The sequence below is a fragment of the Callionymus lyra genome, chromosome 16 (assembly GCF_982586985.1).
Source record: "Callionymus lyra chromosome 16, fCalLyr1.hap1.1, whole genome shotgun sequence".
NCBI classification, from domain to species: Eukaryota; Metazoa; Chordata; class Actinopteri; order Syngnathiformes; family Callionymidae; genus Callionymus; species Callionymus lyra.
Window position 1 is genome coordinate 23,426,359 of NC_141833.1, and position 25,601 is coordinate 23,451,959.

At 39.1% G+C, this 25,601-nt stretch overlaps 1 long non-coding RNA gene across 1 annotated transcript; it reads left to right on the forward strand.

The window, feature by feature from the left end:
- Positions 1-3,194: 3,194 nt before the first annotated feature.
- LOC148064208 (uncharacterized) lies at positions 3,195-25,601 on the forward strand. The gene is made up of 2 exons (XR_015713551.1): positions 3,195-4,127; positions 25,456-25,601. It is a non-coding gene; the product is annotated as an uncharacterized LOC148064208 (long non-coding RNA).

The following is a 25,601-nucleotide window of genomic DNA, read 5'->3' on the forward strand; positions in this document are numbered from 1 at the left end:
CATACTTCTCTTAGTATACTAGAAGTTAGTATCATCAGGATAGTGTACGTACTAACTAGTAACTAATCCTCCACAGATAGTATGTCTCAAACATACTTCTCTTAGTATACTAGAAGTAAGTATGAATCAGGATAGTGTACGTACTAACTAGTAACTAATCCTCCACAGATAGTATGTCTCAAACATACTTCTCTTAGTATACTAGAAGTTAGTATCATCAGGATAGTGTACGTACTAACTAGTATAAATGTTTACAACGTCACTAAGATGGAGGGCGTTTAGTGACAATCTAGTGTGTATGGAGCACTAACTACATTTACATACTAAGAATTGAGACGCACTTACACACTAAAAATACTAACTTTGAGTACACAAGTATGCCATTTGAGACACAGCACATGAGTCCGGCGGGACTCATAGTGGTTGGTTCTTCACGTGACGCGTCCACTGCTTCAAAAATGGCCCCCGAGGACGAGCGACACATTTGTGAGTCGCTCCAGGATAAGACAAAACTCCACAGAAGTGTTGAGTGTTGAGTGTCGGCGAGCTCAGGATCTGTCCTCCGGTCAAAGGCAGCTGTTAGAAGTCAGACAAAAAGAGAGCGAAGGACGAGATCTCGTCTCGTCGGTGACATTTGGAAACAAAGAGGCCAGTTATGAGCAGCTCTCTCCAGGACTACAGACCGACAGGCCAGATCCTCCCGGGCGGCCGAGGCCGTCGCCCACGGAGGGTGTGGTCGGCCGTCTGTGACTCACCCGGCAGTCACGGGGAGGCAGATGTGCACAAGTTCACACGCCCGCGAGGAAACGAGACGTCGTCGTTGTCACTGGCCGCCAGACCAAAGAAGACTTTTATAGACGCCGCGCCGCGGACGAGCGTCAATAGCTCGGCTTCCATTTTGTCGTGAGAAGGTGACGCAGGCCAGACAAATAAACAGCATTTACTGCACTTTGAGCTTCTCCTCTCATCGAGCGGCGGAACAATGACTTGCTCAAAGAGACGGGAAGAGATTCGGCCAATAATGTTTTCGCTAACTTGCCGGGTTGCGAGTTGTTGCTAGGCAACATAATATTTGTCCACTAATAGCGAGTCATGCATAAGTATCAGTGCGTCTGGCGACGGTCCAAACACCACCTCTTTATTTCAACCTTTCTATGAATGAGTCTTTTGGAAGCGAGTGGGAAGGTTCCGTGTTTGCATTAGTCAGAGCGAGTCCTGAGGAAAATATTAATCACCATCAACCCGTCTTTAGCTCCTGGAACGGAATACTCGGTTTTTGGGAGTTAAAAAAGTCACAAATACTTTTTCTTTCATGTACTTTTATGGCAGTTAACATAAACGAAAAAGCACTCAGAGAGTGCAGACCCCTGCCAAGCGGCTCATACGCCCTCCGTTCATCCTAAAGCTATATATTTCTACCCTTTTGTAATCAGTAGAAACACCTTTGATACTACAAGTGGCAAAAGAAGTCACTTGTACTGCACACACATCACCAGCAGAGATTGTTATTTAAACTATAATATGTCTTAAGATTACTCTGTTGTGATTTAAATACAATACAATCCAGACGGAACGATACTAAAATAAAATCATCCGTTCTTTGTCTTTCGATCAATATGTTCTAAATATTTCATTACAATCCAAGCATGAGCTTCAATGAGTTTTTTTTGATAACAGTTACAGTTAAAACTGTCTGATGGAAACAGACGTGCAAGAAAAACTCCTTCGGACAGAGAATGATCTACTACTACTTCTACTTCTGATTCTACTTTTACTTCTACTACTACTTCTACTTCTGATTCTACTTCTACTACCTATTCTATTTCTACTTCTAATTATTCTACTTCTACTACCTATTCTATTTCTACTTCTACTACTTATTCTATTTGTACTTCCACTACTTATTCTACTTCTACTACCTATTCTGTTTCTACTTCTACTTATTCTACTTCTACTACCTATTCTATTTCTACTTCTACTTATTCTACTTCTACTACCTATTCTATTTCTACTTCTACTTATTCTACTTCTACTACCTATTCTATTTCTACTTCTAATTATTCTACTTCTACTTATTCTACTTCTACTACCTATTCTATTTCTACTTCTACTTATTCTACTTCTACTACCTATTATATTTCTACTTATTCTACTTCTACTACCTATTATATTTCTACTTCTACTTATTCTACTTCTACTTATTCTACTTCTACTACCTATTCTATTTATACTTCTACTTATTCTACTTCTACTACCTATTCTATTTCTACTTCTACTTATTCTACTTCTACTACATATTATATACTTCTACTACTTATTCTACTTCTATTACCTATTCTATTTCTACTTCTACTACTTATTCTATTTCTACTACCTATTCTATTTTCTACTTCTACTACTTATTCTATTTCTACTTCTACTACATATTCTACTTCTACTACCTATTCTATTTTCTACTTCTACTACTTATTCTATTTCTACTTCTACTACATATTCTACTTCTACTACCTATTATATTTCTACTTCTACGACTTTTTCTACTTCTATTACCTATTCTATTTCTACTTCTACGACTGATTCTACTTCTACTATCTATTATATTTCTACTTCTACTACTGATTCTACTTCTACTACCTATTCTATTTCTACTATTTCCACTACTACTACTACGTCTACTACTTATTCTACTTCTACTACTCATTTTATCCCTCAAGGATTTGACAGTTTGACATCAGACACACATAGTTCCTGCTAAAGGAGTGACGGTTACAAAAAGTTTGGTAAATATAAATCCTGCTCCACCCAAGGGGCTGGACTGTGGTTTTCCAGACGCCCGTGCAGTAGGCGAGGAAAAGTTGTTTGACCAGATTTGTGGCTGCGTGCGATTTGTGGCTATTGGTGTTCATTTGGAAAAACCAACTCAAAATATAATCACCTGCTCATTTATTTTTTATTTTTTAAATGATTTTCCTCGAACGAGCGATAAAAGCGGACGATCCCATGACCTCCTGCTCAGGTGAGGAAGAGAGACGTCGAGGCACCGAGGAGGAGGTTCTCTCGTCTAATTCTTTCTCTGGAAGCGCCAGCGAAGGCAAACCGTCTTCCGAGAATCGTTTTAATCGACAGTCAGTCGTGAGCTTTAATCCGACGCCGCGTGAGCTGAGAGTGCAGCTAATTAAGAGTAAAAAAAAAAAACACAATAATGTCTCGTCAGGAACGACCAGAGCAGAGGTCGCAGAGGTCACAGAGGTCACAGAGGTCACTCTGACCCTCGTCCTCCGGCTTTACGTCGATGTTCCTCATGGGTTCGTGGCTGGACTTGGACGCAGAAGAAGCGACGGGACTCGACGCAGACGCTCCAACGAGCCGACGATAAAAAGAGAGACCAGTTAGCCGCTCTCGCCGCCGCCGCCAGACGCGAGCTCTCGTGCGTCCAGCGCGTTGTTAAACCTTCACATGAAAGACTGGAAAAGTTATGTTATACTAAAGCGAAGATCAAATACGCGGCGGGAGCAGAAAAAAAAAAAAAAATGGCTTCGCACGTGCTCGGCTAACGCCGACCAGATGTGGCGTACTGTATGATTACGGCTATATTGTATACCCACTCAGACAGGAAAGAGATGGCAGCTGGTAGCCATCAGCGTGGAGGCACGGAGTGCAGCGCGGGCCTACACAAACACCGACGCACAACCGGATGTGCACACAACACCACGTAATCCCTTTTATCTGATGTTTAACATGAAGGCCGCGGCGTACGCCTGGCCGTACCGACGTAAACATCCTGAGCGAGCGCCGCACGACGTCATCGTTTACTTCTCACGTTATTTCAAGGGTGACCCTGAAACCAGAAGTTTCCTCGCTCCCCCCTCGGCAGTTATTTAAAGAAAACTTCCCATTCTCTGCCCTTCTCTCTCTCCCTCCCTCTCTCGCTCTCTCGCTCCGCTGGGTGTGGTTATTTAGAGTCAAACTTGTGTGAATGATGTCGACGCACCCGAGTCCAGGCTCACGTCCACACCCTGCAACTTCTAGAGGGTTGGAGGGCGAAGGTGCAGCCGGGAGTAAAGCTTGCTGGAGTTTTGCTGGAGTTGGTCTTGGATGGTGGAGGAACGTGTGGAGAAACGCTGAAGGTAATTCATTCCAGTTCTGCTGTTGGATGCGTTGAAGGAAGTCTGAGGAGATTCTTGTTAGCAAAACACAAACTGAACATTAGAATGTTTACAAAGCAACGTTCTAATGTTTGGACTTGAACTCAGAGGCAACAATCACATGTTTAGAATCATTTACACAAATCAACAAACTATTTACTAAGTTTTTTATTTTTCTTTGATCTCGTTGAATGTTTTTAAATAAATATATATATTTTTACTGTTTTTTAAAAAAGTATATATTGACGTGTGTTCGAACTAGTTCAGGAGATATATTTACACGTCGCCTCCATCTTTAATGATATTGTATTTATTTATGATTTTATATTATGTTTTATTGACTGAAAACGCTTCGACACGTGGTGCTTCACTATTTTAAACTTCCTAGTTACACGTGTGAAAACCTTCCGTGACTTTGTTTTTAATTATCGCGTCGATGGATGAAAATAAACCAGAAGAAAAAGCCTTTAAACCCCTGGATTTAAAAACTTTATTTGTCGTCTATTGTTTCACGCACAGGCCGCGGTCGAACTATTGTCTGAAGCCAGTGACTTGTTGTTTATTGTTTACTCTTGTTTATCGTCTTTATTTTAGAAAAGTCATCAACACGTCAGTAGATGGAGATTTGTTTTAATTGAGGAAGTTTTTCTTTTTAAGTTAGAAATTCCAGTGTGAAAGGTATTTTAAAATACATGTATTATACATGTACTATACTGTATATGTACTTCTCTTCCTTGCACTGTATTATCCTCTAAAATGACCAGAATTTCAGTAAAAAATGCTTCAAAATAAACATCAAGGCAAAAACACTGCGCTTTTATGCTGACGTATCGTTTGAACAAAAGAAAACGACCAAAAATGACATTAAATGTCAGATTATTAGAGATTAAAATCACAAAGTCAAGTTGAATTTCTTGTCAATCATTGGATTCACTTGTTGGATCTTCATGAAAATGACAATTAAAGTTATTCCGTGCCAACCTTGACCACCTGTCAATCACAAATAGATGTGTGAGTCGATATATATATATATATATATATATATATTTAAGAAAAGAAAAATAATAAATTCTCTTTCAAGTGACGTGGCTACTTTCTCCTGCAGCGTATCTCGCTGAACAGCTTCCTTCCTTCGCTCTATATGTTGGCACAAAGGAAGCAACTGGTCTTTTTCCACCTGACATCATTCTGCACACACACACTCACACACACACACACACACACACTCACACACACTCACACACACACACACACTCACACACACTCACACACACACACACAGCTTCATAATGGCATTGCTCTTCTGGAGGTTCTGTTTCATCCATCTGGGTTTGCTTAATGAGCGGCAACATTGAAGTGATCCAGTCCAGGACTGGAAAGAGGAAATGCGGTCGAACGACTCGACGGAGACTCGCGCCTGAAAATTGACACAATCATTAGTTTGTTTCGTGAAAACAATGAGCGGATTGTCGTCCGTCTGGACTTTATTACAGTCCAGTCAATAATTCCATTTTTATCATTTTAAATAAAGATTGATGGATGTATTGTTTTTATATGTATGCATTTTATTCATACATTTTACAAACTACCCTTGTTTTAAGTTAAAAAGTATTTATAAATGTTGAAAACTCAAAATGTACTAATAAATGAAAACAAAAAAATGTATTTAAAGGTGACACAAACATTTAAAGTCTCTCAGTAAAGGATATTTAAAGTATAAACAACTTTATAACATCAACTGAACTCACACTAACTTTCACGTGAAGCAAGCTAGCTGAAAGTAGCATTAGTCTTTAGCCGTGAGCGAAGTAGCATCTGATCTTAAGATCATTTGAAGAGTGTTTCACCAAAATACTAAATGCTAACGAACAGATGAATGCTAATAAACAAAGCTAAATGCTAACAAACAAAGATGAATGCTAATAAACAAAGCTAAATGCTAATGAACAATGATGAATGCTAATAAACAAAGCTAAATGCTAAGGAACAAAGATGAATGCTTACAAATAAAGCTAAATGCTAATAAACAAAGCTAAATGCTAACGAACAAAGATGAATGCTTATAAATAAAGCTAAATGCTAATAAACAAAGCTAAATGCTAACGAACAAAGATGAATGCTTATAAATAAAGCTAAATGCTAATAAACAAAGCTAAATGCTAACGAACAAAGATGAATGCTAATAAACAAAGCTAAATGCTAACGAACAAAGATGAATGCTAATAAACAAGCTAAATGCTAACAAACAAAGATGAATGCTAATAAACAAGCTAAATGCTAACAAACAAAGATGAATGCTAATAAACAAGCTAAATGCTAACAAACAAAGATGAATGCTAACACAATAACAACCAAAAGCAGACATTATTGATACTATTTCAGTTTTTAGGTTTAAAGACACAAACTTAGAACAACAACAGGTGAAAGTGAAGAAAACTATATTTTGTGTTTTCTGTTGTTTACAGTGTTTTTTTCTCAGAGCCTGAAAATCACATTTTTCTTCACTTTTGTTTGGAAACAAAAAATGTTTTTTTCACTACATGTTTGTGTCTTTTATTAGTTTATGACTGTAAGGACTTTTGGGTGTGTGTATGTGTGTGTCTGAGTCAGTGTGTATGTGTGTGTGTGAGTGAGTGTGTACGTGTGTGTGTGTATGCGTATGTCTGAGTGAGTGTGTGCGTGTGTGTGTGTGTGTACGTGTGTGTGTGTATGCGTATGTCTGAGTGAGTGTGTGCGTGTGTGTGTGTTTGCGTATGTCTGAGTGAGTGTGTGCGTGTGTGTGTGTATGCGTATGTCGGGGTGAGTGTGTGCGTGTGTGTGTGTATGCGTATGTCTGAGTGAGTGTGTGCGTGTGTGTGTGTATGCGTATGTCTGAGTGAGTGTGTACGTGTGTGTGTGTGTGTCTGAGTGAGTGTGTACGTGTGTGTGTGTGTGTCTGAGTGAGTGTGTACGTGTGTGTGTGTATGCGTATGTCTGAGTGAGTGTGTGCGTGTGTGTGTGTTTGCGTATGTCTGAGTGAGTGTGTGCGTGTGTGTGTGTATGCGTATGTCGGGGTGAGTGTGTGCGTGTGTGTGTGTATGCGTATGTCGGGGTGAGTGTGTACATGTGTGTGTGTATGCGTATGTCTGAGTGAGTGTGTACGTGTGTGTGTGTATGCGTATGTCTGAGTGAGTGTGTGCGTGTGTGTGTGTTTGCGTATGTCTGAGTGAGTGTGTGCGTGTGTGTGTGTATGCGTATGTCTGAGTGAGTGTGTGCGTGCGTGTGTGTATGCGTATGTCTGAGTGAGTGTGTGCGTGTGTGTGTGTTTGCGTATGTCTGAGTGAGTGTGTACGTGCGTGTGTGTATGCGTATGTCGGGGTGAGTGTGTACGTGTGTGTGTGTATGCGTATGTCTGAGTGAGTGTGTGCGTGTGTGTGTGTGTGTATGCGTATGTCGGGGTGAGTGTGTACATGTGTGTGTGTATGCGTATGTCTGAGTGAGTGTGTGCGTGTGTGTGTGTATGCGTATGTCTGAGTGAGTGTGTGCGTGTGTGTGTGTGTGTGTATGTCTGAGTGGGTGTGTGCGTGTGTGTGTGTATGCGTATGTCTGAGTGAGTGTGTGCGTGTGTGTGTGTATGCGTATGTCTGAGTGGGTGTGTGTGTGTGTGTGTATGCGTATGTCTGAGTGAGTGTGTGCGTGTGTGTGTGTATGCGTATGGCTGAGTGTGTGTCTGAGGCTATGTCTGTGTGTGTGTGTGTGTGTGTGTGTTTGCGTATGTCTGAGTGAGTGTGTACGTGTGTGTGTATGCGTATGGCTGAGTGTGTGTCTGAGGCTATGTCTGTGTGTGTGTGTGTGTGTGTGTGTGTGTGCGTATGTCTGAGTGAGTGTGTGCGTGTGTGTGTATGCGTATGTCTGAGTGTGTGTGTGTCTGAGGCTATGTCTGTGTGTGTATATGTGTGTGTGTGTGTGTATGCGCCTGTGTTTCCGAGTGTGTGTACGTGTGTGTTTCCAAGTCTGCACTTATTGCTTTCTAAAGACAAATAACGATGTTTATTTCTCTTCCTTCAACATTAAACTGCAGTAAAGTCACCAAAAGAAACTTCTTTAAAAGGTTAAAGACGTGAAAAACGACAACATGAGTCACTTTAGTGGAGAAACAATTGTTCCTAAAAAAAAACATTCCAAGGAAATGACTTTATTGTTTCCTGTGAAGGGATTTTCGTGGTTTGCAATTAAAGATAATTGATGGTTTTATTCATAATTGCCGTACATTTAATTTAATTTCATCTTCACCTTCATCAAAGAGAACAACAACTTTATTTATCATTAAAAATATAAACATTCATGAAATAACTGAAGATAATTTAACTTGAACTTGTTTTTTCCTGGTTTTGTGTGATTGACTTTTAAACAACATATACACACATGCCAGGAATGAATGAATGCTAATAAACAAAGCTAAATGCAAACAAACAAATATGAATGCTAATAAACAAAGCTAAATGCAAACGAACAAAGATGAATGCTAATAAACAAAGCTAAATGCAAACGAACAAATATGAATGCTAATAAACAAAGCTAAATGCAAACGAACAAAGATGAATGCTAATAAACAAAGCTAAATGCAAACGAACAAAGATGAATGCTAATAAACAAAGCTAAATGCAAACGAACAAAGACGAATGCTAATAAACAAAGCTAAATGCAAACGAACAAATATGAATGCTAATAAACAAAGCTAAATGCAAACGAACAAAGATGAATGCTAATAAACAAAGCTAAATGCAAACGAACAAATATGAATGCTAATAAACAAAGCTAAATGCAAACGAACAAAGATGAATGCTAATAAACAAAGCTAAATGCAAACGAACAAAGATGAATGCTAATAAACAAAGCTAAATGCAAACGAACAAAGACGAATGCTAATAAACAAAGCTAAATGCAAACGAACAAATATGAATGCTAATAAACAAAGCTAAATGCAAACGAACAAAGATGAATGCTAATAAACAAAGCTAAATGCAAACGAACAAATATGAATGCTAATAAACAAAGCTAAAAGCAAACGAACAAAGATGAATGCTAATAAACAAAGCTAAAAGCAAACAAACAAAGATGAATGCTAATAAACAAAGCTAAATGCGAACGAACAAAGATGAATGCTAATAAACAAAGCTAAATGCAAACGAACAAAGATGAATGCTAATAAACAAAGCTAAATGCAAACGAACAAAGATGAATGCTAATAAACAAAGCTAAATGCAAACGAACAAAGATGAATGCTAATAAACAAAGCTAAATGCAAACGAACAAAGATGAATGCTAATAAACAAAGCTAAATTCAAACGAACAAAGATGAATGCTAATAAACAAAGCTAAATGCAAACGAACAAAGATGAATGCTAATAAACAAAGCTAAATGCAAACGAACAAAGATGAATGCTAATAAACAAAGCTAAATGCAAACGAACAAAGATGAATGCTAATAAACAGAGCTAAATGCAAACGAACAAATATGAATGCTAATAAACAGAGCTAAATGCAAACGAACAAAGATGAATGCTAATAAACAGAGCTAAATGCAAACGAACAAATATGAATGCTAATAAACAGAGCTAAATGCAAACGAACAAAGATGAATGCTAATAAACAGAGCTAAATGCAAACGAACAAAGATGAATGCTAATAAACAGAGCTAAATGCAAACGAACAAATATGAATGCTAATAAACAGAGCTAAATGCAAACGAACAAAGATGAATGCTAATAAACAGAGCTAAATGCAAACGAACAAATATGAATGCTAATAAACAGAGCTAAATGCAAACGAACAAAGATGAATGCTAATAAACAGAGCTAAATGCAAACGAACAAATATGAATGCTAATAAACAGAGCTAAATGCAAACGAACAAAGATGAATGCTAATAAACAGAGCTAAATGCAAACGAACAAAGATGAATGCTAATAAACAAAGCTAAATGCAAACGAACAAATATGAATGCTAATAAACAAAACTAAATGCAAACGAACAAAGATGAATGCTAATAAACAAAGCTAAATTCAAACGAACAAATATGAATGCTAATAAACAAAACTAAATGCAAACGAACAAAGATGAATGCTAATGAACAAAGCTAAATGCAAACGAACAAAGATTAATGCTAATGAACAAAGCTAAATGCAAACGAACAAATATGAATGCTAATAAACAAAACTAAATGCAAACGAACAAAGATGAATGCTAATAAACAAAGCTAAATTCAAACGAACAAAGATGAATGCTAATAAACAAAGCTAAATTCAAACGAACAAATATGAATGCTAATAAACAAAGCTAAATTCAAACGAACAAATATGAATGCTAATAAACAAAGCTAAATGCAAACGAACAAAGATGAATGCTAATAAACAAAGCTAAATTCAAACGAACAAAGATGAATGCTAATAAACAAAGCTAAATTCAAACGAACAAATATGAATGCTAATAAACAGAGCTAAATGCAAACGAACAAAGATGAATGCTAATAAACAAAGCTAAATTCAAACGAACAAAGATGAATGCTAATAAACAAAGCTAAATTCAAACGAACAAATATGAATGCTAATAAACAGAGCTAAATGCAAACGAACAAAGATGAATGCTAATAAACAAAACTAAATGCAAACGAACAAATATGAATGCTAATAAACAAAGCTAAATGCAAACGAACAAAGATGAATGCTAATAAACAAAGCTAAAAGCAAACGAACAAAGATGAATGCTAATAAACAAAGCTAAAAGCAAACAAACAAAGATGAATGCTAATAAACAAAGCTAAATGCGAACGAACAAAGATGAATGCTAATAAACAAAGCTAATTTGGTTAGCTAGGTTTGTTCGTACGACACAAGTGTCTTTCAGGTAAACAACTACATGGTGTAGTCAGAGTGTGTTTATTAAGAAGAGATATTTATTCACGACTCAATCGTGGATCTGATCGACTTCGGATCTATTTTTATTTCTCAAACACTCGCTGTATGAAGAGAATCTAACACGACAAATCCACGCAGCTGATTGGCTCCTGACTATGACACAGTATCACTAGCGAGGTTATTTGTTTACGTGTTACATGTTAAATGGTAACTTATAACGACCAGTTCCATGAGAAGTTTCGTCGTAACATCCGAACAAACATGGCGTCGTCTCTCAACAGGTAACAGTGGAGCCACATAAACATAGAGCAGGTTCACCTGCATCAACACACCTGTACAATTACTAGGTAAGGATTTAGAAACAAGTTTAGTTCGTTATTATACAGACGGACGTTTATTTTGGACAAAGATACTCATTCAGAGTCAAAAACACAATCAAATGTGGTCATAAAACGTAGTATCAGGATATGTTTTCAAAGGTATCGATATATATTTATATATATATATATATATTTTTTTTTTTAAATACTTCAGACCTGAACCTTGTTATCATAGTTGTTTTTTATCATAAATATTGAACCTGTGGTTCTGTTCGTTGTTACATGTTGTTCATTTATTTTACTTTTTAATGAAAATATTTATTTACAAAATGAACTTTCATCCTTATGCTATCAAAATGGTTTAGAGTATTTTTTTCCCGAGTATCGAGTTGAAAAGTATCGTAAGAATCTGAATAAACTCAACAAATAAATACATTCAACCATGAATCGTTGGACGTTTGTACCGAAGTCGACGTCTAGCAGTAGTTATTAATCATTGAAGCAGTTCTAGAAGGTTTGGACTCGACCAGACCGGGGTTATGTAGAGTAACCAGAGTATTTTCCACTTTAGATCGACGCTTGAAAAACCTATTGACGGTCGATGACGCAACAGCTTTAGCTCCATCGACGTCCGATCACAGTCGATCCATGAGTGTCGCTGCAGAGCTCGACGCCTCCTGATTATCCATCGATCTAGAGAAGCAGAGTCGTTTGAAACCGTTCACATAACTGTCGTCCAAGTGCTCTCTGGAGTCACAGAACCACCTCGAGACGCACCAGCAGACGAGACGCAATCAAGCCGAGCTTCACGAGGAGACGCCGCCGGAGATTTGTTGCCGCTGAAGATGTGGCGCCGTTTAGATGAAGCTTCAGGAGTCAGATGTGGGTCACCACGACCCGACCAATCACACGCCGGCGTTTAGGCTTCGACCGATGGATGACACCAGTGCGTTTGTGCCATTCACAAGAAACAAACACAACAAGAAAGAAACACAACAAGAAACAAACACAACAAGAAACAAACACAACAACAAACAAACACAACAACAAACAAACACAACGAGAAAGAAACACAACAACAAAGAAACACAACAACAAAGAAACACAACAAGAAAGAAACACAACAAGAAAGATACACAGCAAGGAAGAAACACAACAACAAAGAAACTCAACAACAAATAAACACAACAAGAAAGAAACACAACAAGAAAGATACACAACAAGAAAGAAACACAACAAGAAAGAAACACATCAGGAAAGAAACACAACAAGAAACAAACACAACAAGAAAGATACACAGTAAGAAAGAAACACAACAACAAAGAAACTAAACAACAAAGAAACACAACAAGAAAGAAACACAACAAGAAAGATACACAACAAGAAAGAAACACAACAAGAAAGATACACGACAAGAAAGACACACGACAAGAAAGACACACAATAAGAAAGAAACACAACAAGAAACAAACACAACAAGAAACAAACACAACAAGAAACAAACACAACGAGAAACAAACACAACAAGAAACAAACACAACGAGAAACAAACACAACAAGAAACAAACACAACAAGAAACAAACACAACAAGAAACAAACACAACGAGAAACAAACACAACGAGAAACAAACACAACAAGAAACAAACACAACGAGAAACAAACACAACGAGAAACAAACACAACAAGAAACAAACACAACAAGAAACAAACACAACGAGAAACAAACACAACAAGAAACAAACACAACGAGAAACAAACACAACGAGAAACAAACATAACAAGAAACAAACACAACAAGAAACAAACACAACGAGAAAGAAACACAACAAGAAAGAAACACAACAAGAAAGATACACAGCAAGGAAGAAACACAACAACAAAGAAACTCAACAACAAAGAAACACAACAAGAAAGAAACACAACAAGAAAGATACACAACAAGAAAGAAACACAACAAGAAAGAAACACATCAGGAAAGAAACACAACAAGAAACAAACACAACAAGAAACAAACACAACGAGAAAGAAACAACAACAAAGAAACTAAACAACAAAGAAACACAACAAGAAAGAAACACAACAAGGAAAGAAACACAACAAGAAACAAACACAACAAGAAACAAACACAACGAGAAAGAAACACAACAACAAAGAAACTAAACAACAAAGAAACACAACAAGAAAGAAACACAACAAGAAAGATACACAACAAGAAAGATACACAACAAGAAAGAAACACATCAGGAAAGAAACACAACAAGAAACAAACACAACAAGAAAGAAACACAACAACAAAGAAACTAAACAACAAAGAAACACAACAAGAAAGAAACACAACAAGAAAGATACACAACAAGAAAGATACACAACAAGAAAGACACACAACAAGAAAGACACACAATAAGAAAGAAACACAACAAGAAACAAACACAACAAGAAACAAATACAACAAGAAACAAACACAACAAGAAACAAACACAACAAGAAACAAATACAACAAGAAACAAACACAACAAGAAACAAACACAACAAGAAACAAACACAACAAGAAACAAATACAACAAGAAACAAACACAACGAGAAACAAACACAACGAGAAAGAAACACAACAAGAAAGAAACACAACAAGAAAGAAACACAACAAGAAAGAAACACAACAAGAAAGATACACAGCAAGGAAGAAACACAACAAGAAAGATACACAGCAAGGAAGAAACACAACAACAAAGAAACTCAACAACAAAGAAACACAACAAGAAAGAAACACAACAAGAAAGATACACAACAAGAAAGAAACACAACAAGAAAGAAACACATCAGGAAAGAAACACAACAAGAAACAAACACAACAAGAAAGATACACAGTAAGAAAGAAACACAACAACAAAGAAACTAAACAACAAAGAAACACAACAAGAAAGAAACACAACAAGAAAGATACACGACAAGAAAGATACACGACAAGAAAGACACACGACAAGAAAGACACACAATAAGAAAGAAACACAACAAGAAACAAACACAACAAGAAACAAATGCAATAAGAAAGAAACACAACAAGAAACAAACACAACAAGAAAGATACACAACAAGAAAGAAACACATCAGGAAAGAAACACAACAAGAAACAAACACAACAAGAAAGATACACAGTAAGAAAGAAACACAACAACAAAGAAACTAAACAACAAAGAAACACAACAAGAAAGAAACACAACAAGAAAGATACACAACAAGAAAGATACACAACAAGAAAGACACACAACAAGAAAGACACACAATAAGAAAGAAACACAACAAGAAACAAACACAACAAGAAACAAATACAACAAGAAACAAACACAACAAGAAACAAACACAACAAGAAACAAATACAACAAGAAACAAACACAACAAGAAACAAACACAACAAGAAACAAACACAACAAGAAACAAATACAACAAGAAACAAACACAACGAGAAACAAACACAACGAGAAAGAAACACAACAAGAAAGAAACACAACAAGAAAGAAACACAACAAGAAAGAAACACAACAAGAAAGATACACAGCAAGGAAGAAACACAACAAGAAAGATACACAGCAAGGAAGAAACACAACAACAAAGAAACTCAACAACAAAGAAACACAACAAGAAAGAAACACAACAAGAAAGATACACAACAAGAAAGAAACACAACAAGAAAGAAACACATCAGGAAAGAAACACAACAAGAAACAAACACAACAAGAAAGATACACAGTAAGAAAGAAACACAACAACAAAGAAACTAAACAACAAAGAAACACAACAAGAAAGAAACACAACAAGAAAGATACACGACAAGAAAGATACACGACAAGAAAGACACACGACAAGAAAGACACACAATAAGAAAGAAACACAACAAGAAACAAACACAACAAGAAACAAATGCAATAAGAAAGAAACACAACAAGAAACAAACACAACAAGAAACAAACATAACAAGAAAGAAACACAACAAGAAAGATACACAGCAAGAAACAAACACAACAAGAAATAAACACAACAAGAAAGATACACAACAAGAAACAAACACAACAAGAAACAAATACAACAAGAAACAAACACAACAAGAAACAAACACAACAAGAAAGAAACACAACAAGAAAGAAACACAACAAGAAACAAACACAACAAGAAATAAACACAACAAGAAAGATACACAACAAGAAAGATACACAACAAGAAACAAATACAACAAGAAACAAACACAACAAGAAACAAATACAACAAGAAACAAACACAACAAGAAACAAACACAACAAGAAACAAACACAACAAGAAACAAATACAACAAGAAACAAACACAACAAGAAACAAACACAACAAGAAACAAACACAACAAGAAACAAATACAACAAGAAACAAACACAACGAGAAACAAACACAACGAGAAAGAAACACAACAAGAAAGAAACACAACAAGAAAGAAACACAACAAGAAAGAAACACAACAAGAAAGATACACAGCAAGGAAGAAACACAACAAGAAAGATACACAGCAAGGAAGAAACACAACAACAAAGAAACTCAACAACAAAGAAACACAACAAGAAAGAAACACAACAAGAAAGATACACAACAAGAAAGAAACACAACAAGAAAGAAACACATCAGGAAAGAAACACAACAAGAAACAAACACAACAAGAAAGATACACAGTAAGAAAGAAACACAACAACAAAGAAACTAAACAACAAAGAAACACAACAAGAAAGAAACACAACAAGAAAGATACACGACAAGAAAGATACACGACAAGAAAGACACACGACAAGAAAGACACACAATAAGAAAGAAACACAACAAGAAACAAACACAACAAGAAACAAATGCAATAAGAAAGAAACACAACAAGAAACAAACACAACAAGAAACAAACATAACAAGAAAGAAACACAACAAGAAAGATACACAGCAAGAAACAAACACAACAAGAAATAAACACAACAAGAAAGATACACAACAAGAAACAAACACAACAAGAAACAAATACAACAAGAAACAAACACAACAAGAAACAAACACAACAAGAAAGAAACACAACAAGAAAGAAACACAACAAGAAACAAACACAACAAGAAATAAACACAACAAGAAAGATACACAACAAGAAAGATACACAACAAGAAACAAATACAACAAGAAACAAACACAACAAGAAACAAATACAACAAGAAACAAACACAACAAGAAACAAACACAACAAGAAACAAATACAACAAGAAACAAACACAACAAGAAACAAACACAACAAGAATGAAATACAACAAGAAAGAAACACAACAAGAAACAAACACAACAAGAAACAAACACAACAAGTAACAAACACAACAAGAAACAAACACAACAAGAAATAAACACAACAAGAAAGATACACAACAAGAAACAAACACAACAAGAAACAAATACAACAAGAAAGAAACACAACAAGAAACAAACACAACAAGAAACAAACACAACAAGAAACAAATACAACAAGAAACAAACACAACAAGAAACAAATACAACAAGAAACAAACACAACAAGAAAGAAACACAACAAGAAACAAACACAACAAGAAACAAACACAAGTCGCAGAAGCTTCTCTGATATAAAGAGAACGAGCAGTTGTTTCTGTTCGTGGTGGAAAAGCATCATTTACAGTAAAAAAAACTGACTCATCATTTATTTATTCAGTGAAGAATCTTGTTTATCTTTTACGATGATTCATGTGAGAACTTTAACCATCGACTCTCCAGTGAATCTAATAGTGTTTTTAAATCCAACAAACGTTATGAAGATCATTTCGCAGCAGGTTTGTCGACAAAATGTTCGACTTCACGACGTCTCAGACACGTTCTCCGATCTGCATGAAAAAACTGACTTTATTTAAACTTTTAAAACTTCTAGTAAATAAATACTATTTATATTGTACCAACGTTCATTCTCACTACAGCTACTACTTATTCAAATGTATTATGCTAATGCTAACGCAAATGCTAGTGCTAATGCTAATGCTAATGCTAGCTTTTGTTAGAAAACCCATTTCATGTTAATAGTTGTTATTTTGTGTCAACACATTAATAGAAACATCCACGACTTCTGATAAAACTACTTCCTATTATCGAAACTTACAATCATCGGCACAAAAGGTTGTCGTTAATTAACCGATTGATTATTTAGTGAATATCTTTCAAAAATACTAGAAGCTCCTACTTTTGCCAGAGTAACGACCTTTATTGCGTTAATAATACTAGTATCAGAATGATAACCATTTAACTAACTTAACTCTCCTTGACATTCATTTATTTATCATGTGTATTAAAGGTCGATCAATGTATTCTTAGTTCTATAGGAAAACAAGATGTAAGAATATTATATATTTACGTTTGTTAGCAGTAATACCTCAGTATTAGAAACGTAAAACCAGTGTCTACGTTGACCGTAGTAAGAAAAAGTGAAGTATTATTAATGATATTGTTTGGTTAATAGATATTCTGACATATTTTCTTCACCTGAGACAAAGGATTTTTCAAATGAATTGTGACTTTTCTTGATCAGGTCGAACTATTGATCGTCCGACAAACACAAACTACTTCTCATTCTTTATTTTATAAATATATCTATATATTCTAGTGGTATAATCCGTGTCACAGTACAGTTGCTGCACCGGATCTCCCGACACTCCCAAAATACCTCCGGGCGTCTGACTCGAGGAGGGCGAGGAGGGAGAGGAGGGGGAGGAGGGCGAGGAGGGCGAGGAGGGCGAGGAGGGCGAAGGCGAGGAGGGCGAGGAGGGCGAGGAGGGCGAGGAGGGCGAGGAGGGAGAGGAGGGCGAGGAGGGCGAGGAGGGCGAAGGCGAGGAGGGAGAGGAGGGAGAGGAGGGCGAGGAGGGCGAGGAGGGCGAGGAGGGCGAGGAGGGCGAGGAGGGCGAGGAGGGCGAGGAGGGCGAGGAGGGAGAGGAGGGCGAGGAGGGCGAGGAGGGCGAAGGCGAGGAGGGAGAGGAGGGAGAGGAGGGCGAGGAGGGCGAGGAGGGCGAGGAGGGTGAGGAGGGCGAGGGGCGAGGAGGGCGAGGAGGGCGAGGAGGGCGAAGGCGAGGAGGGAGAGGAGGGCGAGGAGGGCGAGGAGGGCGAGGAGGGCGAGGAGGGCGAGGAGGGCGAGGAGGGCGAGGAGGGCGAGGAGGGCGAGGAGGGCGAGGAGGGAGAGGAGGGAGAGGAGGGCGAGGAGGGCGAGGAGGGCGAAGGCGAGGAGGGCGAGGAGGGCGAGGAGGGCGAAGGCGAGGAGGGCGAGGAGGGCGAGGAGGGCGAGGAGGGCGAGGAGGGCGAGGAGGGCGAGGAGGGCGAGGAGGGCGAGGAGGGCGAGGAGGGCGAGGAGGGCGAGGAGGGCGAGGAGGGCGAAGGCGAGGAGGGCGAGGAGGGCGAGGAGGGAGAGGAGGGCGAGGAGGGCGAAGGCGAGGAGGGAGAGGAGGGAGAGGAGGGCGAGGAGGGAGAGGAGGGCGAGGAGGGCGAGGAGGGCGAGGAGGGCGAGGAGGGCGAGGAGGGCGAGGAGGGAGAGGAGGGCGAGGAGGGCGAGGAGGGCGAAGGCGAGGAGGGAGAGGAGGGAGAGGAGGGCGAGGAGGGCGAGGAGGGCGAGGAGGGTGAGGAGGGCGAGGGGCGAGGAGGGCGAGGAGGGCGAGGAGGGCGAAGGCGAGGAGGGCGAGGAGGGCGAGGAGGGCGAGGAGGGCGAGGAGGGCGAGGAGGGCGAGGAGGGCGAGGAGGGCGAGGAGGGTGAGGAGGGCGAAGGCGAGGAGGGCGGCGAGGGAACGTAGACTGGCAGTCGTCCTCGCGCCGCTCGCTGCCGTCCAGCTGTGGATCTGGACCTCGGTGACGAGCGAGTCGTCAGAAACCGGATCCTGGTCCCGGTCGCACACGTGTAGCAGCAGCTGGCGCTTTGGATTTAGAAACAATAGGTCGAGTGAGAACTGGGAGGGAAGTAGGATTTGGTTCAGGAAATGTCAGCGAAAAAAACAATGAAAAAAATGATATTAATAATTGAGAGAGTGTGTTACGTGTGGTTGTGTTTCAGTGAAGATTAGAGATAACATTTAATAACCTTCAGATATGAAGCTCGTTTATAAGTCTGGGCCAAGAATACCTTGAAAATAAATTCAAATACTTCATCAGAATTTAGTGGATTAACTACATAATGTGTGAAGTTATTAACACACTAATATAACAGGAGATATACTCAGAAAGGATTCAACACATAATACACAGCAGATTCACAATATTATTATTATTGATGTACAATAATGTGACCACAAAATACCATCAATAAATGAATCAATAAGATTCTTGATCAACGTACCAAGAAATATCAATGTTATTCAAAAACAAATAATAATAATAATATAATAAATAATAATTGTTATTGTCATCGTTGTAAACGCTGTTGCAACTTATATAGAAAGATATATATGCATCTTATTTCCATTCACTCTTATATTATCTCTTGTTTGTACAGTTTTGATAATATTTTGTAATCTTGTGTGTATCATTTTTTATTGTGAATATAACTTTTTATTGTTGTTTATGTGTAAATTGAGCTGCTGTAACTATGTTCTCTCACCACTGTGGGAAAAATAAAACCGTTATCTTATCTTTTTCACTCATGACTCAAATCTGCGGGTTCTATCGAACATTATCACATAAATATTTACTACATTCTCTCGGAGGAACTGCCCAGTTCTGCTCCCGAAACTAACGATTCAAGAAGTTATAAATAAATAACTTCTTAGTGGATAAATGTTTGGCCTTAAAGTAAAAAAATATTATTATTATTAAATATAAATAACATTTCTGGTGAACCATCTTTTATTCTCACTACAGCTACTGTTTATTTAAACCTCTACTGCTACTGCTACTGCTACTGCTACTGCTACTGCTACTGCTACTGCTAATGCTAATGCTAATGCTAATGCTAATGCTAATGCCACTTTTGTAAGAGAAGCCATTTTCAGTTACTGGTCGTTTCTTTTTGTCAACACATTAATAGAAACATCCACGAATACTAATAAAACTACTTCCTATAATCAAAACGAACAATCATCGGCACAAAATGTTGTCGTTAACGATTTAGCCGATTGATTATCGAGTGAATATCTTTCATTAAAGAACTACTGATCCGTGAAAAATGCTGAAAAAAAACCAAACTCATTTATCTGAAGCTTTAATGTAATAAAACGTTTGTATAATCATGTATATGTAGTGACAAACAAGATAACTATAAATGTTTGTTTGATTATTAATTATATGTTTAATTGTTTTATTGTTGTATATTTAATAATATTTCACGGCTCTGTTACGATTGCATTACGGAATAAAAAAGTTTTAATACTTTCAAATAAACCGGTTTTTATGATCATATTTTTCCAAGGATTAACGTTTTTGAAAGAAACATAAAGACATGAAAGAAACATAAAGACATGAAAGAAACATAAAAAAATGAAAGAAACATAAAAACATGAAGGAAACATAAAAACATGAAAGAAACATAAAAACATGAAGGAAACATAAAAACATGAAGGAAACATAAAAACATGAAGGAAACATAAAGACATGAAGGAAACATAAAGACATGAAGGAAACATAAAGACATGAAAGAAACATAAAAACATGAAGGAAACATAAAAACATGAAAGAAACATAAAGACATGAAGGAAACATAAAGACATTGAAACGATGAGTCACTCGTCATCTCTGAGTCTGGAGTCGACTCCAGGACAGAAGTTAATTCCTCTTTAAAGGATGAGGAGCATCAACGTGATTCCATGGATCAGTGACACACACTCTGGCCGGCGCGCCTTAAACACACTCACAATGGTGGACACACACACACACACACACACACACACACACACACACTTGTGGTGTTTGTGCAGGTGTGTCAGGGTCAGAGCCCTCTGTGTGCAGAGTGTGTGTGTGTGTGTGTGTGTGTGTGTGTGTGTGTGTGGACATTTAAGAGTGTGTGTGTCATGACTGTGATGAGAGAGTAAATGAGCCGTGACATGTAGATGTTGTCGACCGAACCCTCGCTCGCGTCTGTACCTGCAGACATGGATCAAGACCTGCTGAGAGACGAGTCCACGTCTGCCCCCTGCACGAGTCTGTGACTCCCCCCTGCACCAGTATCTGACTCCCCCCTGCACGAGTCTGTGACTCCCCCCTGCACGAGTCTGTGACTCCCCCCTGCACCAGTATCTGACTCCCCCCCGCACCAGTATCTGACTCCCCCCTGCACCAGTATCTGACTCCCCCCTGCACCAGTATTTGACTCCCCCCTGCACCAGTGTCTGACTCCCCCCTGCACCAGTATTTGACTCCCCCCTGCACCAGTGTCTGACTCCCCCCTTCACCAGTATTTGACTCCCCCCTGCACCAGTATTTGACTCCCCCCTGAACCAGTATCTGACTCCCCCCTGCACCAGTATCTGACTCCCCCCTGCACCAGTATCTGACTCCCCCCTGCACCAGTATCTGACTCCCCCCTGCACCAGTATCTGACTCCCCCCTGCACCAGTATCTGACTCCCCCCTGCACCAGTATTTGACTCCCCCCTGCACCAGTATTTGACTCCCCCCTGCACCAGTATCTGACTCCCCCCTGCACCAGTATCTGACTCCCCCCTGCACCAGTATTTGACTCCCCCCTGCACCAGTATTTGACTCCCCCCCGCACCAGTATCTGACTCCCCCCTGCACCAGTATCTGACTCCCCCCTGCACCAGTATTTGACTCCCCCCTGCACCAGTATCTGACTCCCCCCTGCACCAGTATTTGACTCCCCCCCGCACCAGTATCTGACTCCCCCCTGCACCAGTATCTGACTCCCCCCTGCACCAGTATTTGACTCCCCCCTGCACCAGTATCTGACTCCCCCCGCACCAGTATCTGACTCCCCCCTGCACCAGTATTTGACTCCCCCCTGCACCAGTATTTGACTCCCCCCCGCACCAGTATTTGACTCCCCCCTGCACCAGTATTTGACTCCCCCCTGCACCAGTATTTGACTCCCCCCCGCACCAGTATTTGACTCCCCCCTGCACCAGTATTTGACTCCCCCCCGCACCAGTATCTGACTCCCCCCTGCACAGTATCTGACTCCCCCCTGCACGAGTCTCAGACTCCCCCCTGCACGAGTCTCAGACTCACCCCTCAACGAATCTGTGACTCACCCTCGCCTCAGACTTGTTGGTGTGGCTGGAGGGATTCCTGGCAGAGTGATTTGGTTTTCATGTGATGTAAATCACATTGCCAGGGATTTCCAACCAGCTTCATCCGAAACACACACAAGCCTCACAAATACACACATCTTGGAGACGCAGGACAAACTAACAGGATCTTATATGAAGAATATTGTGACGTCAAGAGTCACAAAGATTAAAAATGTGTTTTATTTGCCTTTATACGTCATTGATATTAGTTTGTATCTTCAAGAGTGTGTTGGTACGTATCACGATACAAGGATACGATATATGGTGAGGTATTTTGATAGTGTAGTAACAAGTATATATGTGTAGTATTGTCCAGTACTTGACTCTGGTGTTGTGATAGTGTAGTAACAAGTATACAGTATATGTGTAGTATTGTCCAGTACTTGACTCTTGTGTTGTGATAGTGTAGTAACACGTATATATGTGTAGTATTGTCCAGTACTTGACTCTGATGTTGTGATAGTGTAGTAACAAGTATATATGTGTAGTATTGTCCAGTACTTGACTCTGGTGTTGTGATAGTGCAGTAACAAGTATATATGTGTAGTATTGTCCAGTACTTGACTCTTGTGTTGTGATAGTGTAATAACAAGTATATGTGTGTAGTATTGTCCAGTACTTGACTCTGGTGTTGTGATAGTGCAGTAACAAATATATATGTGTAGTATTGTCCAGTACTTGACTCTGGTGTTGTGATAGTGTAGTAACAAGTATATATGTGTAGTATTGTCCAGTACTTGACTCTGGTGTTGTGATAGTGTAGTAACAAGTATATATGTGTAGTATTGTCCAGTACTTGACTCTGGTGTTGTGATAGTGTAGTAACAAGTATATATGTGTAGTATTGTCCAGTACTTGACTCTTGTGTTGTGATAGTGTAATAACAAGTATATGTGTGTAGTATTGTCGAGTACTTGACTCTGGTGTTGTGATAGTGCAGTAACAAATATATATGTGTAGTATTGTCCAGTACTTGACTCTGGTGTTGTGATAGTGTAGTAACAAGTATATATGTGTAGTATTGTCCAGTACTTGACTCTGGTGTTGTGATAGTGTAGTAACAAGTATATATGTGTAGTATTGTCCAGTACTTGACTCTGGTGTTGTGATAGTGTAGTAACAAGTATATATGTGTAGTATTGTCCAGTACTTGACTCTTGTGTTGTGATAGTGTAATAACAAGTATATGTGTGTAGTATTGTCGAGTACTTGACTCTGGTGTTGTGATAGTGCAGTAACAAATATATATGTGTAGTATTGTCCAGTACTTGACTCTGGTGTTGTGATAGTGTAGTAACAAGTATATATGTGTAGTATTGTCCAGTACTTGACTCTTGTGTTGTGATAGTGTAGTAACAAGTATATATGTGTAGTATTGTCCAGTACTTGACTCTGGTGTTGTGATAGTGCAGTAACAAGTATATATGTGTAGTATTGTCCAGTACTTGACTCTGGTGTTGTGATAGTGCAGTAACAAATATATATGTGTAGTATTGTCCAGTACTTGACTCTGGTGTTGTGATAGTGTAGTAACAAGTATATATTTGTAGTATTGTCCAGTACTTGACTCTTGTGTTGTGATAGTGTAGTAACAAGTATATATGTGTAGTATTGTCCAGTACTTGACTCTAGTGTTGTGATAGTGTAGTAACAAGTATATGTGTAGTATTGTCCAGTACTTGACTCTAGTGTTGTGATAGTGTAGTAACAAGTATATATGTGTAGTATTGTCCAGTACTTGACTCTGGTGTTGTGATAGTGTAGTAACAAGTATATATGTGTAGTAGTGTCCAGTACTTGACTCTGGTGTTGTGATAGTGTAGTAACAAGTATATATGTGTAGTATTGTCCAGTACTTGACTCTAGTGTTGTGATAGTGTAGTAACAAGTATATGTGTAGTATTGTCCAGTACTTGACTCTAGTGTTGTGATAGTGTAGTAACAAGTATATATGTGTAGTATTGTCCAGTACTTGACTCTGGTGTTGTGATAGTGTAGTAACAAGTATATATGTGTAGTATTGTCCAGTACTTGACTCTGGTGTTGTGATAGTGTAGTAACAAGTATATATGTGTAGTACTGTCCAGTACTTGACTCTGGTGTTGTAGTATTTACAGACCACTTGACTCTTGACGAAGTCGAAACTACTTTCATTTGTTTTCAAACCAAAATATGTCCAAACATCAGCTTTAAAAGCTACTGGACTCACTGTATCCTCTCGTCCTCAGTCATGGCCCGGATCTGATTTTAACCGAGGATTTTTTTTGTTGCCCAGCCCTGATCTAGTGCAACACAACATTGGTCACAGGTTGTCACAAAAGAGTTTGCAGGAGGCGCAGGACTTAGCTCACTCCGTGAACAGTCAAGTCAGTGTTGTGTTCACAGTGGCTAAGTTCCGCTCCTCGCAAACATCTCCAGCTCTTCGCCCTGTTTTTAGCCGCAGAAGCGACGACTTCCCTCGACAAACACACTCGTGCTGAGGTCGCGGACGACGGTTCGGACGCACGCCGTCGGCGCTGATTAATGAAAGCAAACAGCAGCTCCTCGCGGTCGTCATTAGAGAAGAACACATTAGACAAACACGATAACAGCCGGGGAGGAAGGAGACGTCTCGCTCGTACAGGAAGGAAGTTCAGGAAGTTCCCCGTGGCGAGAACAAGTAGCAGCGTAATCGTGACCCTGAGCTCATCCACCGCCTGGGTGGTCAGAGCGACGTGTTCTTCGGCAAAACATCTTCTCAAAACAAGGATGTTTGTTCGGTATCTCGCTGTCATTTGCGTGTTTCTCTCGTCTACTCGCCCTTTTCTAAACGTGGTTTTCTCTCCTTTCACAGGCACTGAGGCGTCAGCGGCTCCACCACAGCACTGAGGGTTTGAAAATACTCTTGAACCACGGAGTACAAAAGCACGAGAAGAAGATCTTTTTCACATTAGCAGACGTTTCTCTTCGGCTGTGATTCAACAAGACTATTAAGTGAAA